The 14,588-nt window shown below is 39.1% G+C and overlaps 1 pseudogene; it reads left to right on the forward strand.

Moving 5' to 3' along the window:
• The first annotated feature begins 11,527 nt into the window (after positions 1 to 11,527).
• LOC110222363 (large ribosomal subunit protein P1 pseudogene) lies at positions 11,528 to 11,947 on the forward strand (annotated as a pseudogene).
• The last annotated feature ends 2,641 nt before the right edge of the window (positions 11,948 to 14,588 follow it).

Here is a 14,588-nt window from a genome sequence, read left to right on the forward strand (position 1 = left end):
TCTATTCTTATTGAATTACTATTTGTAAAGGATGTATTGAATATTTCTTCCTTTTTACATTTGTGATATATATCTGTGCCCCAATAGAAGGTCAAAAAGTTCCATGTGATATGGAGAAATATATGTGTATATATATATATATATATATATATATATATATATATATATGTATATATATATATATGTATAGATATATATACATATATCTATACATATATATGTGTGTGTGTATGCACATATATGTGTGTATATATGTGTGTGTATGTGTATGTGTATATATATATGTATATATATATAGTCTTATGTTGTCCCATTTAGAAGTTACCATAAGTCTTTTAACTCTAGATTCTCCAGAAATTTGTTCATTTCTATATTTTTCCATTTGTTTGTTTTTATGTTTGACTTATCCAAAACTTAGAGAGATATTAAAGTCTTCTATCACTATTATATTAATGTCCATGTCTTTTTGAAACTCAGATAATATTTCTGTTATGAATTTTGATATTGACATGTGAAGTGTATAAGGTGGCCCTATTTCCACTGGTCTCTTTCCCTCACCCCTAATCCCTTTTTTTTTCTCATTTGTTACCCCTTCCCAAAGGGATTTTGTTTATCAGCCCCTCTCTTCAGCTTTTATGTAGTAAATATTTCTTCCCTCTCTTTTTTTCTGTCAGTTTATTAAGCATTTCTCTCTTTCTCTCTTTTCCTTCAGTTAGTTCTGGTCACTATATTTTTTATTTCATATTTTTGTACCACTTTCCAAAAGAAGATTTCTCTTACTCTCTTCATTATCCATGTACTCTTTCTGTTTATTCAAGGTGCTTATTCTGATTCATGACCTTTATAATCATCTGATCTGTCTCTCTTTTCTCTAAATTTTTCATACAATCAAAACTTCCAAAGTATCCAATCTAGGATCTTCTCTCTAGGTGACTTCTGCCATTGTTTTGTAGGGCTTAACCCATGGATTCCCTTTTTCCATTGTGCCTCATTCTTTGAACAATGCCCATTATTACAGGTATCAGAAAGGACACTGTGCCATAGTAGGGAACTGATTTATAGCCTCTCTTGTTGACCTTTTCCCCCTACATTTTCTTGGAAATCTCCTCCCTGTTCATGCTGTCTCACTTCTCTAGGTACCAGCTACTTCTAGGGGTTCCAACTTCTCCTCTCCCAGGACAAATAGACTTTATAGGCACTAAAACCCCCAGACTTCATTTGGGGTAAAGTCTTCATCTCCCTTTAATCAAAAGATCATTCATCATTAGACCCCCTTCTCAACTCCAAAGTAAAGCTTCCTTCCTTCTCACCTTTCTCCTCCTGCATGCTTCTGTAGGTTCTTCTGTTTCTGAGATATAAAAGGTCATTTCCTCATTGCAGCCTTTTATGTGACACCAGCACATCATTCATTCCTCTCTATCTACTTGCTCCAACTCCCCATTTTCATATATATCCTACCATGCTGCAATATAGTTCCATAAAAGAAGAATTCACCTGTAGTCAGGGTATCACCAAGTTCTATCCAGAATGCCTCCTGGCCACCTTTTCACTGTTACCTCTACCAGATTTTCACCTTCACCTTATCTCCTTGTGTGCTGTTGTCACTCTGCTAGTATTGCCCTCTGCATTTATTCACATCTCCCGCATTTCTTTTGACTGGGGTGTTCAAAAAGCAAATAATCTCATCTGTTCTAGTTTTCTTTCTAAAAATATTCCATACTCTTCTTTATTATTGAATATCTGTCTTTTGTTTTGTATTGTTAAACCAGATTTGCAGGATAGGTCACCCTGGGCTGCAGCCTGAGCTCCAATGCTCTTTGGAACACATTATTCTATTCCCTCCTCCTTTTTCTAGTGGGTGCAGAAGAGTCTTGCATTATTCAATTGTCCTTTCCTTTTATTTGAAGATCTTTCTCCTGGCGGCTTATTTCTGAATTAAATTGTTAAATTTAACCACTATGTATCTTGGAGTTTGCAAGGTAGTAGTGGTTGTTGTTTTCCTGGAAGCAATCTGAATTCTTTCTGTTGTAATTTCAGAAGTTCTGGACAGTTCTCTTTCATTATTTCCTTTGTAACCTTGTCCCAAACCCATTGGTATGTGGTTCTGTTCTTACTGGTAGAGATGAGTGCCTTGCCCTGTGTGAAGAACAGGGTCGAGTTCCTGAGAGGTGAGAGGGCTCCAGACTTTACCAGGCCCCTTCAGGACTCTGCAGGAATGGTTTCCTTTGGGGACCCATCAAATTTCAAATCTTGTTCAAATGTCAAGTCACTTTGGGTGTTCCTGGATTCCTACCTGGAGAGAGAAGATGGAACAGATCAACCCCACTTTAGGTTGATGAAGGAAAAGACTCTGGGAAGACATGAGAGGAGCTGGCAGTCTCCATCATGTGCTTATTCCCAGATTGCTACTCTAGAGGCTTCAGAAAAATTTCCCTTGGGTGAGATCTAGGAAACTCTGTCTTGGTTGAGCTGAGTTATCTTGTTCCCAAAGGGAGAGCTCCTTCATTCTGTATTGACTGATACTTATTTTCCTATGTATACCTTCTCTGATTTCTATATTGTTACGATTTAGATAAATAAGTTTCTTTGCTATTTGCTTTGTGCGTTTGGTAGGAAAGGGGTCAAGCCTTGAATCCAGAGCTTGGGATTCCCCTTCCCCTAGAAATGACAAAGCATAAACAAACTAGATAGAACTCTATCAAATCTCCTAGACTAACAAGGTTTAGAGGAACAAATAGATATAATTCTAGCCCAGGACCTCCTCTGTGAGAAAAGCAGAATGGCCATGGCCCCAACTTCCTGCTTCCCCTCCTGATAGGAATAAAAGCTCCCCTTGGAGAAGGGGGGGCGAAAAGAAGAGGTTAGAAATGTCTGTTCCCTTCAAAATCACACAACTAAAAGCCCTCGTAACATGTAAGCCTCCATTGCCACAGGTGGGCTTCACTACACATGTAAGACCCCTCTTCCCTACACCTTCATTATGGTGTCAAGGTTTTTTGTACTGTCCTGTTCCTCTGGGAGACCTATGATCTTTAGGTTCTCTCTAAACCAGGGGTGGGGAACCTGTGGCCTCGAGGCCACACGTGGCCTTCTAGGTCCTTGGGTGTGGCCTTTTGACTGAGTCCAAGTTTTACAGAACAAATTCTTTTATTAAGGGGATTTGTTCTGTGAAATTTGGATTAGCGTCTAACCATCCTGCTTTTGAGATCCTTGTATTTTTTTTTAGTAGTGAGCTTATTTTCTTTAAATATTTTTGTGTTTTGCTTCTCTTCTAGTTTGTCCTTCACTTCTGTGTATTTGCATTCCCAATCTATTGTTCTTTTTTTTTTTCCTTTGGTGAGGCTTGCCATTATGTATTCAAGTTTTTTATTCTGCTCATTTTTTTGTGTGTGTGATACAAGGCATAAATTCTGCTCTCATAATTATCATTTCTCTTTTAAACTACTCAGGAACAGTGTGTTCTCCTCAAATTCCACAGGGTCTTCTGTATCATCATGTGTTGGATCATTTCCCTTCATTTTGCACTATTTGTTCACAGATGCCTGAACTTTATTAGCTCTGGAGGCCGTAATTCTTTCTGTTGTTACTATTTCTATTTTTCCTGTTGGTTTGCCTGTTTATGTTACAAAATCTTTGTGATTTCCTCTTCCTGAAATCTTTGGTACTTTCAGTCTTTCTCTTCTTCCCCCACCCCTGCCTTATTACTCACTTCCTGCCTCCCTCCCCTCTGATTGTGATTTCTTTGGGGGCTGGATCTCTCTCAAGGTACCACACAGCTTTCTCCCACAACGGACAATTCACATGTGAGTTCACCAGCCTAGGTCTCTGTCCCAAGTGACTTTTGAATAGTCAGAACTGGCCCCAGCTGGATGACATGCTCTTTTCCTCAGTCTTGGTAGAGTGATAAATAATTCCTCACATGCAATGTGTCCTGTACTGGTGATTTGTCCCACTCCCTCAATTTTTTAGTTGTCTGTTCTGGCACCAGCAATGCAGAGCCTGCTTTTCCTGGCACTGGCACTTCAGAGCTTTGCAGCTTTGATGCTTCTGGGTTGTAGCCCTCAGAAAACTTTTGCTCCTGAAAGACTTTAGCCAAGCTGGTTATTTAGGCCCAAGTAAAATAACGTCCATGTCCTTGAGTGGGAGGGGGTCTCTACAGCACTGTAAAGAAGAAGGGGAGAACAGGGTGCAGGGGTAGAGCTTGATATTAGCCCGGGCCTGGGTCTTCCAGCAAGGCCTTGCTATTAGTAGCATGAGAGGTAGGGAAGAGGCATTGAGTGAGCTCAGGACCAGTGAGCACCAGCTCTTATTTTTATAAACCTTCTTTGTGATTTTGGGTGTCCTAGACTATAGAAGCAGCTGAAGTTGCTTTATTTTTGGTACATAATTTCTGTTTTGGAGAGGTTTGAGTGGTCATGGGGATCATAGAAAATGTCTAGTCCACCATCTTATTGCTCACATGACCTGGAAGTCCCTTCTCAACTCCCTTCTACTCTCCTCTTTTTTTTTATTAGGCAATTGGGGTTAAGTGACTTGCACCTAGTAAGTGTCAAGTGTCTGGGCTGAGGCAGGATTTGAACTCAGGTCCTCCTGACTTCAGGGCCAGTGCTCTATCCACTGTGCCACCTAGGTGCCCCTTCTTCTGCTGTCTTCTTTGTAGTTTTAAAAGCTATTTAATTTATGCAAATAATTTTGGGGCCCCAAACTTTTCTTCTTTTGTTTTAAATTGCAATTTCTACACCCCAACTCTTACTCTTACAACCCTTCTCCCACTCCCCACCTCCAGAAGCCATCCGTTGTAACAAATGAGTATAGTCAAGAAAAAAAATAAAACAAATTCATAATGTCTGTGTCTGATAATACCTGTCTTGGTCTTCACCTCTATTCCATCCCCTCTCTTTTACGACTAGCGAAGCAGGCTTCTTCATCCATCTTCTGAAGCCATGATTGGTCATTGCATCAATCAGAATATTTATGTCTTTCAAAGTCGTTTCCCTTTATATTACTGAATTATTGTTTAAATCATTCTCCTGGTTCCGATCACTTCACTCTGAATCATTTCATCCATATTTTTCCTAAGTTTCTTGGAATTTGTCATTTTCATCATCTCTTATGGCACAATAATATTTTTTACATGTCTATACCATAATTTGTTCTGCAATTCCCCACTTGATGGGCACCCATTTTTTCTAGTTACTAGCATCTCCTTAATAAGCCAGAATAGATGCCATAGTATAATGTACAGCACAGAAAATATGATTATTGCCTGATGGCATAAGCTGAGGCCGTAGCAGAAGGTGCCAGTCTTGGATACCAAGTTCATTTCTGGTTGCAGCAGAGTTAATACACAAGTTGTTCCTTGCTGTAAGACACAGTGTTTTCATGCCTAGGCCAATTCATTGCTGGCCTGGATCAAATAAGTTGTTTCTTAAGGTGAGTTCCTCCCCTGAGCATCTCTGCTAGGGCTGCTGCTAGACTCTGTCAGTGGCCCTCAGGAGCCTCTCCCAACTTTTCAAAGCTCGCAAGGTTGTAGCTTGGAATATTCTATCTCCACTATTCCTTTACCTCACATCAGGAGGGAATAACCGTAACAGGATCAAAAGAAATAGCAGGGTCATGTGTTCATGATGACATGGTGGCCTGGGATGGGAGAGAAGGTAGTGTAAGTCACTGCCATTCTCCCTGTCTGGAGGCTTAAAATATTTATTCTTCCTTACATAAAAGCCACAGGGGAAGGAAATCTTTTTTTTCCCTCTCTATTTGCTTCTCTGTTACAAGGCATAGTTAGGCAGAGGAAGGGAAGGGACATATCTGGAAACCAAATGACTTAAAAACAAAAGATATCAATATTAAAAAAAAATCAGCTTAGAGATGTGGTATCTTCCTGGGGAATATGTTCAGGATGTGATTGAGAATCTCCTGATATTGGCATCAATATCTCCTGATATTAAAGATCATTATTCACTTCTAGTGATTCATGAGAAGGAAAATGATACCACTAGAGTGACCCAAGAAATCATTGTCAAGGATTATCATGGTCTGCATATAAAGAAAGGAAGGACTTTGGAGCATAGATGGTGTTTTCATCACTATTGTGAAACAAAGGAAGGGGATTAAGAAAAACAGATTTGGGAAAGGATAGTCTGGTAAAAAATATGGTATCTGGGAATCTGGTTTGGATTTTTGGACCATAGCTTAAAAGATAAGAATGATGGGTCCTTGACAAGGGATAGAGTACTAATAAAGAGGGCCACTACACACACATACATATGTACATATATGTGTGTATGTAGACATGTATAACTGTGTGTGTATGTGATATAGATTACACATCAAGAAAGAATGGGCTGCTTTGGGAGGTGATGGTTCTCCTCCAGCAAAATTGTTTGACCAGCTGTTGAGAATGCTTTGGTGTAGATCCTTGTTTAAGTACTGGCTTTGCTAGATGGCCTCTGAGTTGTGATTTTTTTCTCCCTTCCACCTATCACATTTTTAGGTTCTGAGGTCTGTACTTGCTGTCACGTACTAAAGGAAATCATAGGATTTAGATCTTGAGGGAACCTTAGGGAATTTTCTTCTTTTGTGAGTGGGCAAACTGAGGCCCCATGAAATAAAGAGACTTGTCCAAGGTCACACAGCTAGTAGCAATGCTAGGTTTTGGGTCGAAGTTATCTGACTAATCCAGTCCTTTTTATACTGCATTGTGCTGACTCCTGATATTCTCTTGGATGTCTATGAAGGGGAAGAGAGGAAACTTAGAAAAGATGGAAGAAAAATGACAGTGGTCTGAATATACATACAGTAACAAAAAGAAAGAAAGTAAGGTACAGAATAAACACAAAGCAGAAATATGTTTCTTCCCAATAAAGCATTATTAAAGAGACTAATTTTCCCCTCAAAACATTTTTTGCAAACAGTTATTATATTTTTTTTCAGGGAACAAGTCAAGGAGAATAGATGTGGAGTTCAAATTATGGAATTTTACAGAATACTTGGAAACAATTGACTCTATTTGCTTTTTGTTTTCCTAGAATTCACACTGACCAGATGGATAAATCCAACATTCAATCATTCAGCTTTCCTAAAACTAGTGTTGAAATGAACTATATAACTCAAAAATGGACTGAACTTTGCAAATATGACCAGTAGTGAAGTCTTTGAGCTGGAAGGGACCACAGAACCAGAGGAAATAGAATGGCCAGGTGGATAGGACATTAGAACCATGGCACATAGAATGTCAGAGCTGAGAGTCATAGAACACACAATGTAATTGGATTCAGAACTTAGAACGTCAGAGCGGGAAGGGGTCTTAGAGGTCCTATCTCTAATCCACACTTTTTGACAGAAGAAACTGAGATCCATATTGGAGTTTGGCCACAGTGGAAAGGGCACTGGTCTGAGACTCAGGAGATCTAGGTTCCAGTCTAGCCTCTGCTGCTGAGTTACTTCATAGCTTTATATAAGTAACTTTTCTTTTATCTGGGCCCCCAATTTTCTTGCTTATACAGTCAATTAGCATTTAAGTGCCTGCTATGTGCCAGACACTGTGTTAAACACTGAGGATACAAAGAAAGGCTACTCCCTCTGTCCTCCCCCCCCACCAAAAAAAAAGACAGAAACAAAACAGGTCTTACTCCTCGAGGAGTTAGATCTCTAAGCCTCAGTTTCCTGATTTGTAAAATGGGGCTAATAATTATAATAGCTACATAACCGAGTGGTTGTGAAGATCAAATAAAACAATGTCTACAGAATGTTTTGTCTTATGGACTATTTGTGCCCAACCTCTGATAAAGCTTTCTGATCAACCACAGTCATACACACTGTACCTTGACCCCAACATAGTGATGTCATTTTGGTCATCTTTGAGAACAAAGGACAATAGTCAACCCACCAATTGAGAAGGCTTTTATGAACTGATGCAGGGTAAAAGTGAGCAAAACCAGGAAAAAATTATACAATTATAACAATAATGTAACAAAAAAATAACTTTGAAAGACTTTACAACTTTGATCAATACAATGATAAGTCATGAGTGAAGCAGACTGAAGAGGAAATATGTTACCCACCTCCTGCCAGAGAGTGGCCAGAGACAAATGCCATTGAAAAATTCCAACATCAACACACATCAGATTTTGTTTTGCTGAACTATACATATTTGTTCTGAGGGTTTTTTTCCCTTTTTTTCTTTTGTTATTTGTCTGGGGAGGACAAAAGTGAATAGGGGATAATAAATGTTTGGAAAATAAATTAATTTTAAAAATAAAGTGCTTTATAAACTCAAAGGATGCCATATAAAGGTGACCTATTATTATACTCTCTCAATTACCTTCTACAACTAAAAGTCCAGGGATCTAAATGATTTGCTCAGTGTCACACAGGTAGTAATTTTCAGAGTAGAGGCTAGGTCTCAAGTCTTCTGGTTTCAGATGTAATGCTCTTTCTCCATTGTGATGATGCCTCTGTGCTAAAAAAGATTGATAAATATGAACACTGATATAACTGAGATTCCCAAAACTCATTTAGCTGTGGCTATTTGAAGCTTACTTTCCATCTGCTCTGTAAGCCAAGGGTCCACCCATCACAGCCTGTTAAGTGACTTCAGCAGACGTGCCTTCCTCTCCCTGTCAGTGGCCAACCTCCAAAGAGAAATTGTTATGCTCATTACTCTCCCAGATTTCTGGGATGATCATGGTGAGACAATGCAATCCTTGATTTCCCTCAGTGCTTCATGGCAGGATTTTCCTTGGAACAGAAGAGATGTCACCCAGGATTATGACTACTTGATCTGAAAGTGGAAGGAGAGAAAACATGGGAGAGTTGATTCCACTTAATGGCACCTTAATAGATAGTAGGTTTAAGGCAGAGGTGAGAACCTCCTCAGGCATTAATTTATTTAAATGCTACAGGTTCTATTGCTGTTTTACCCAAGATACACATTAATGGATTTTTTTTTTAAATGCACTTAATTTTTTCTCCATTGTGTTTCAAAGCAGAAAAGGGGCCCAGCTATCTGCATGCAAACTCTAAGAAATTATTTATAGGACAAATTTCCCACAAGACCATTCAGCGAATGGGAAAGAAAATACTAGGGGAAAAAAGACCTATATCTTGACACTAAAGGCTTAACATCAAATGGCAGCAGAAATCCATTTTCACAGTTTTATTGCCCATCCTGGATGCTTCATTTCAAAGGGAACGAATTTGAATTCAGACACAGAAAATTCCCTTTGTTCTTCTGCCTCCCAGCCTTTGGTGCCAAGTATGGATGGGGACTAGAGGGAGAGGTGGAGATCAAAACTCCTCATGGCTCAGCTAACTGGCCCCAAATGATGCCCCTTGGCATTCTTAATTAGAGCAACTAGGCTCCAGATTGACAATGGGCTGTCAATTGTAATCATTTGTATTAGCCAGCTGAGCATTCCAACGTGACATTCAGAGAGTACAAGTTCACTAGTACCAGGAAAATGTTCTTAAATTACATCAGCTCACTCTTCTAGAGGGCTTTTTAGTTACAAAAGACTTTACCCACAGGTACCTACTGAAGTGACTAATATGAAGATTGTTATCCCCATTTTACAAATGAGGAAACTGGGACTCTGAGAAGGGTCATGACCTGTTTGAAGCCACACAGCCAATTTCTAGAGACAGGACTCAAAACCAATGTTCCCTGTTTCCCAATCCAACTATTTCTCCCTAGCTTGCCATCTTGCCTCACATGACACCATGAGTGCTAGAATTTATGTTTTACAAAACACACCTTACATATACAGGATAAATACCTGAAGACTTTTGGGACATTCTGCATAGTTAGCATTCATATAGCTCTTTAAGGGTTGCAAAGTATTTTCCAAATATTAGGTCACCTTATGCTCACAACAATCATGGGAAATAGGTGTGATTATTCCTATTTTTACAGATGAGGAAACTGAGGCAAACAGACTTGCCCAGAATTATACTGCTAGGAAGTTGTCTGAGGCTGGATATGAACTCAGGTCTTCCTGACTTTACATACATTTACATGTACTCTCTGATTTGATCCTCAAAAGAACTTGTGAGATAGTTAATATCAGTATTATCATCTCCATTTTACAGATGAGGAAACAAGCTCAGAAAGGTCAAGTGATTTGAACCTAGGTCTTTCTGACTTTCCAATTAACAAAATGATAAGCCAAGTCCTGATTTGTAATGTTTGCTGATTTCTGAGGCGTAAATGCTCACACTGAACATTTAACAATTGACTCTAGTTTGAAATGGCTCCAGGGTATGGCCACAGCCATAAAATGATGATGATCCAAAACTCCTTTTCTACCTCACCCCTTCAGCTTCACAGGTAGCCTAAAGCCTTAGAAACCCTAAGTAACCCTAGGAGGAGCAAGCTTGATCACCATGCCATTATCAAGTTTCCCATGATGGCTGAGTCCACTATGAAGATGATTGAATGCAACGCAACTTAACATTCATTGTGGACACAAAGGCCAACAAAGACCAGATCATGCAGACTGTTAGGGGCTGTATGATATCTACAGGGACAATATCAACACCCCAATCTAGTTTGATGGAGGGAATAAGACCTGATTTGCTGTAAACAATGATGTTGTCAAGAATATTGCTAAGCAATGCCTAGCTAGAATATTCCGTATACAACAGGGTTTTCCATGATTTAAAAAGAAAAGGAAAAAGAGAACATTCTTTTGTTAATTTTCACAAATAGTGATATTTATCTTTCCAAATCTGAGATTCTGTGTTCATTGTATAATAATCCCCTTCCTAGCTAGAGGAGGAAATATGGATGGCATGTGGAGGGTGAAATGGAAAGAGCCTTGACTCCATAATCAGAAAGACCAGGAGTGAAGAGCAGTTATCCTTCACTAGTTTTTTCTACTTTCTGGGTTTCAGTTTCCTCCTTTGCAAAGTGAAGGAGTTGTATTAGATGTTCTCTAAGGTCCCTTCCAATTCAAACATTCTTTGATTTTTGCGATGATGCAATTACCTTATAGGGCTGGGCATTGAATCGAACTGATATAGTTGACTGAAAGTCTATAGGAATTCCAGCCAAGAATCAAACCTTTGGAATTCAGAAGAGGGCTTTAGGGTTTGAATTAGATAGGGAACAGATGCATGTAAGTGTATTTCCTGAATACAAGAAGAGTACTAGGAGGAGATGAAAACTGGCCTAACCTGTTTTAGAGAAGGCATGTAGAATAATAAGAAAAGGTCTGGACTTTTTGTTGGGAGAGGTCTGGGTTAAGATCCCAGCTCCTCCTCAGCTATGTGTTTCTAGGCAAATCACTTAAATTCTCTAAGCCTCAGTTTACTCATTAGTAAAATGTACATACTAATAACTGTAGTACATCTCTCACTAGGATTATTATAGGAATCAAATGAGATAACTTACATTAAATGCTTTGTAAACCTTAAAGAATACATATCAGCTATTATTATTTTAAACATTTATTTTGGTTTCTCTTCAGTCATCTGTAAGGTGCTTGGTTCTTCTTCGGAAGCTAAGGCCGTCTTGGGGTGACTCCTCACTTCATCCAGCGACTAACATCACTACAAAGAAGTCTCTCCTCATACTTCTGCTGAAATGGCCATCTCCGAGCTCGCTTGCATCTACTCTGCCCTCATCCTTCACGACGACGATGTTACAGTCACGGAGGATAAAATCAATGCCCTCATTAAAGCAGCAGGTGTAAATGTTGAACCATTCTGGCCAGTATTATTTGCAAAGGCCCTATCCAATGTCAACATTGCAAGTCTCATCTGCAATGTAGGAGTTGGTGGACCTGCCCCAGCAGCTGGTGGTGCTGCCCCAGCTGAGGAGAAGAAGAAAGAGGAAGCAAAAAAAGAAGAATCTGAAGAGTCTGATGATGACATGGGCTTTGGTCTGTTTGACTAAATATTTTTTGTAACATTAAATAAAAAGCTTAACTCAACTAAAAGAAAAGATTATTTTGGTACCATCCATTTACTGACTAATGATAATCACAACTGACATTTATATAATGCTCTAAAGTTTGCAAACCACTTCACAGAAGAGAAGTTCTCAACAAGGTTCTTGGGGCACTGAACCTGGTAATTTGACATCTCTTGGTAGATTGTATCTCTTTTCCCACAGTCAGCAAACTGTCTTTAAAAAATACAACTGGTTCCTCCTATTAGTTCTAATTCTTTACAATATGATTAATGTGAAAATATCTTTAATAGGAATGTATATGTACAACCTATATCAGATTGCATGCTGTCTTGGGGAGGGAGGGGGAGAAAATTTAAAACTCAAAAGCTTATGTAAGTGAATGTTGAAAACTAAAAATAAATTAATTATTAAAAATATTAAAAATTGAAAAACAATGAAGTCTTCCAGAAAACAAAACAAAACAAAATAAAACATAGCAACTCCATTTCTGGCTGAAGTCCATGAAGTCTTGGTGGCAATAGTAGAAATAGAGAAAAGAATAACAATCATAGTTACAATAACAGCTTATAATAACACATTTTTTTGTAGTGTGTGGTCTTTAGTCTATAGACACTTTCTTGACAAAACCCTAACAGTGGGTTGTGCAAATGCTATTATCTCTATTTTTCAAATGAGAAAAATGAGATTGAGAGAGGTCAAGGGACATCCAAGGTCACATAGGTAGGAGAGCTGGAGTTCAACCCTCTTCCAATGTCTTCTGAGGTTCCCTCTAATGAGATATTCATAGAATCATAGACCACAAGACAAAGAACCGCAGAGGATTAGTGCCCCACTGAAAGGTTAAATAAATATCACCCAATAAGAGCTCATCCAGCCTTTGCCTGTAGACTTCCAGGAAAGAAGAATCCACTGCTTCCGCTGCAAGTCTATTTCCTTTTATTGGAAAGCTCTAAGTACTAAGAAAGTTTTCTTTTTTTACCAATCAGAGATTTCCTTATAATTAGCAGAAATCTATTTTCCTGTAACTGATAAGAATGAATCTTAATTTTTTTTTGTGCCTGACAGGCCTCAAATACTGTGTTCCATTGACCTCTCCCACTGCCTCCACACACACACACACACACACACACACACACATTAATAGTAGCTTACATTTATAATGCGTTTTAAGGCATGGACAATGCTTTTCTGCCAACAACTCAATGAAGTAGCTACTTTATCATCCCCATTTCACCGAGGAGGGAAAGAGACTTTGAGAGATAAATTAATTGCTCAGGGTCACAGAGTTAATGAATGTCAGGGCAGAATTTGAATCCTGGTCTCCAGAAGCCAAGCCCAACCCCCTTTCCACTGTGGTATGCTTCCTCTCATGTTGCCAAAATGGGTCAAAGAGGTCTGTGGTGTGTCCTGTGAATGGCTGGCAATACTATTCACCTTGAAATGCTGAATATTTAGATTTGAAGTCAACAGAATCAGTATTTATTGAGTACCTGCTGGTGTACCCAGCATGAATGTAAGGTCCCATGCAGAATGCAAGAGACAATGACACAGTCCCTGCCCTAGCTGTAGGGTCTCCTAGCCGCAGAGACAACACTATTACATGTGGCACAATTAGAGAAAAAGGCAGGACAACATATAAGAGAGCACAGGTTCATTGCACAATTTTCCTTTCTGTCTCAGGCCAGTTGGAAATATTCAAGGAGGAGAAATTCAAACACTAAGAAACCCAACTTCATCAGATGTTTGCTCTACTCTCCACTGAGTCTTCTCTTGGGAAGAGTTGGTTTACCTTGTCTCCCTGCCATGTGTTCTCTAACCCTGCCAAATGATAGGTCTTACTCCCCTCTGTAGCTTTGCTCATACTATTTCCTCTATGTGGAATGTCCTCTCTAACTTCCATGCTTTGTTATTGTTGTTAAGTTGTTTCAGTTGTGTCTGACTCTTTGTGACCCCACTTTGGGTTTTCTTGGCAAAGATATTGTAGTAATTTGCCATTTCTTCCTCCAGCTCATTTTATAGATGAGGAAACAGAGGCAGACAGGGTTAAGTGACTTGTCCAGGGTCACACAGCTAGTAAGTATCTGAGGCCAGATTTGAATTCATGAAGATGAATTTTCCTGACTCCAGGCCTGGTCTCTATCCCCTGTGACACCTGGCTGCCTCTTCACCTCCATGCTTACTGAGTCCTTACTCACCTTTTAAAGCCTGACATCAATATCACTTCCACCAGAAAGTCTTCCCGATTGTACTAGTCGGTGACAACTTTTTTTTTTAACCAATCTAACCTTATAGATCACTTTACTTGAACCTTCAATATTTCAACAGAGCTGAGGTCTCATTGAAGGTAGGTATTTCCTCCATTATTTTAGATTTTAAACTATGTATGCTTTCTCATCCTGTGCTCTTATATGACCACGTGAAGTGAAAATTAAATGGAAATGAATGAATAAAGAATCCTTACAGGAATTTAGAGGAAGAGATTAAAATGTTGCTATGATATTTCGTGAGCTTAGGTTTTTAGAATGACTTTTTCTCTAGTCTTCACCCATATACATATATTCCACATGGCATAGACCATCCTTGTGTCTTTGTGCCGGCCTTTCCGAAAGTGTGGAGTACAGTCCTTCCTTATCTCCACTCTCTCCACATCCCTTGCTTTCTTCAAAACACA

Source organism: Phascolarctos cinereus, unplaced genomic scaffold (assembly GCF_003287225.1).
Source record: "Phascolarctos cinereus isolate Bilbo 61053 unplaced genomic scaffold, phaCin_HiC Scaffold_2;HRSCAF=192, whole genome shotgun sequence".
NCBI lineage: Eukaryota > Metazoa > Chordata > Mammalia > Diprotodontia > Phascolarctidae > Phascolarctos > Phascolarctos cinereus.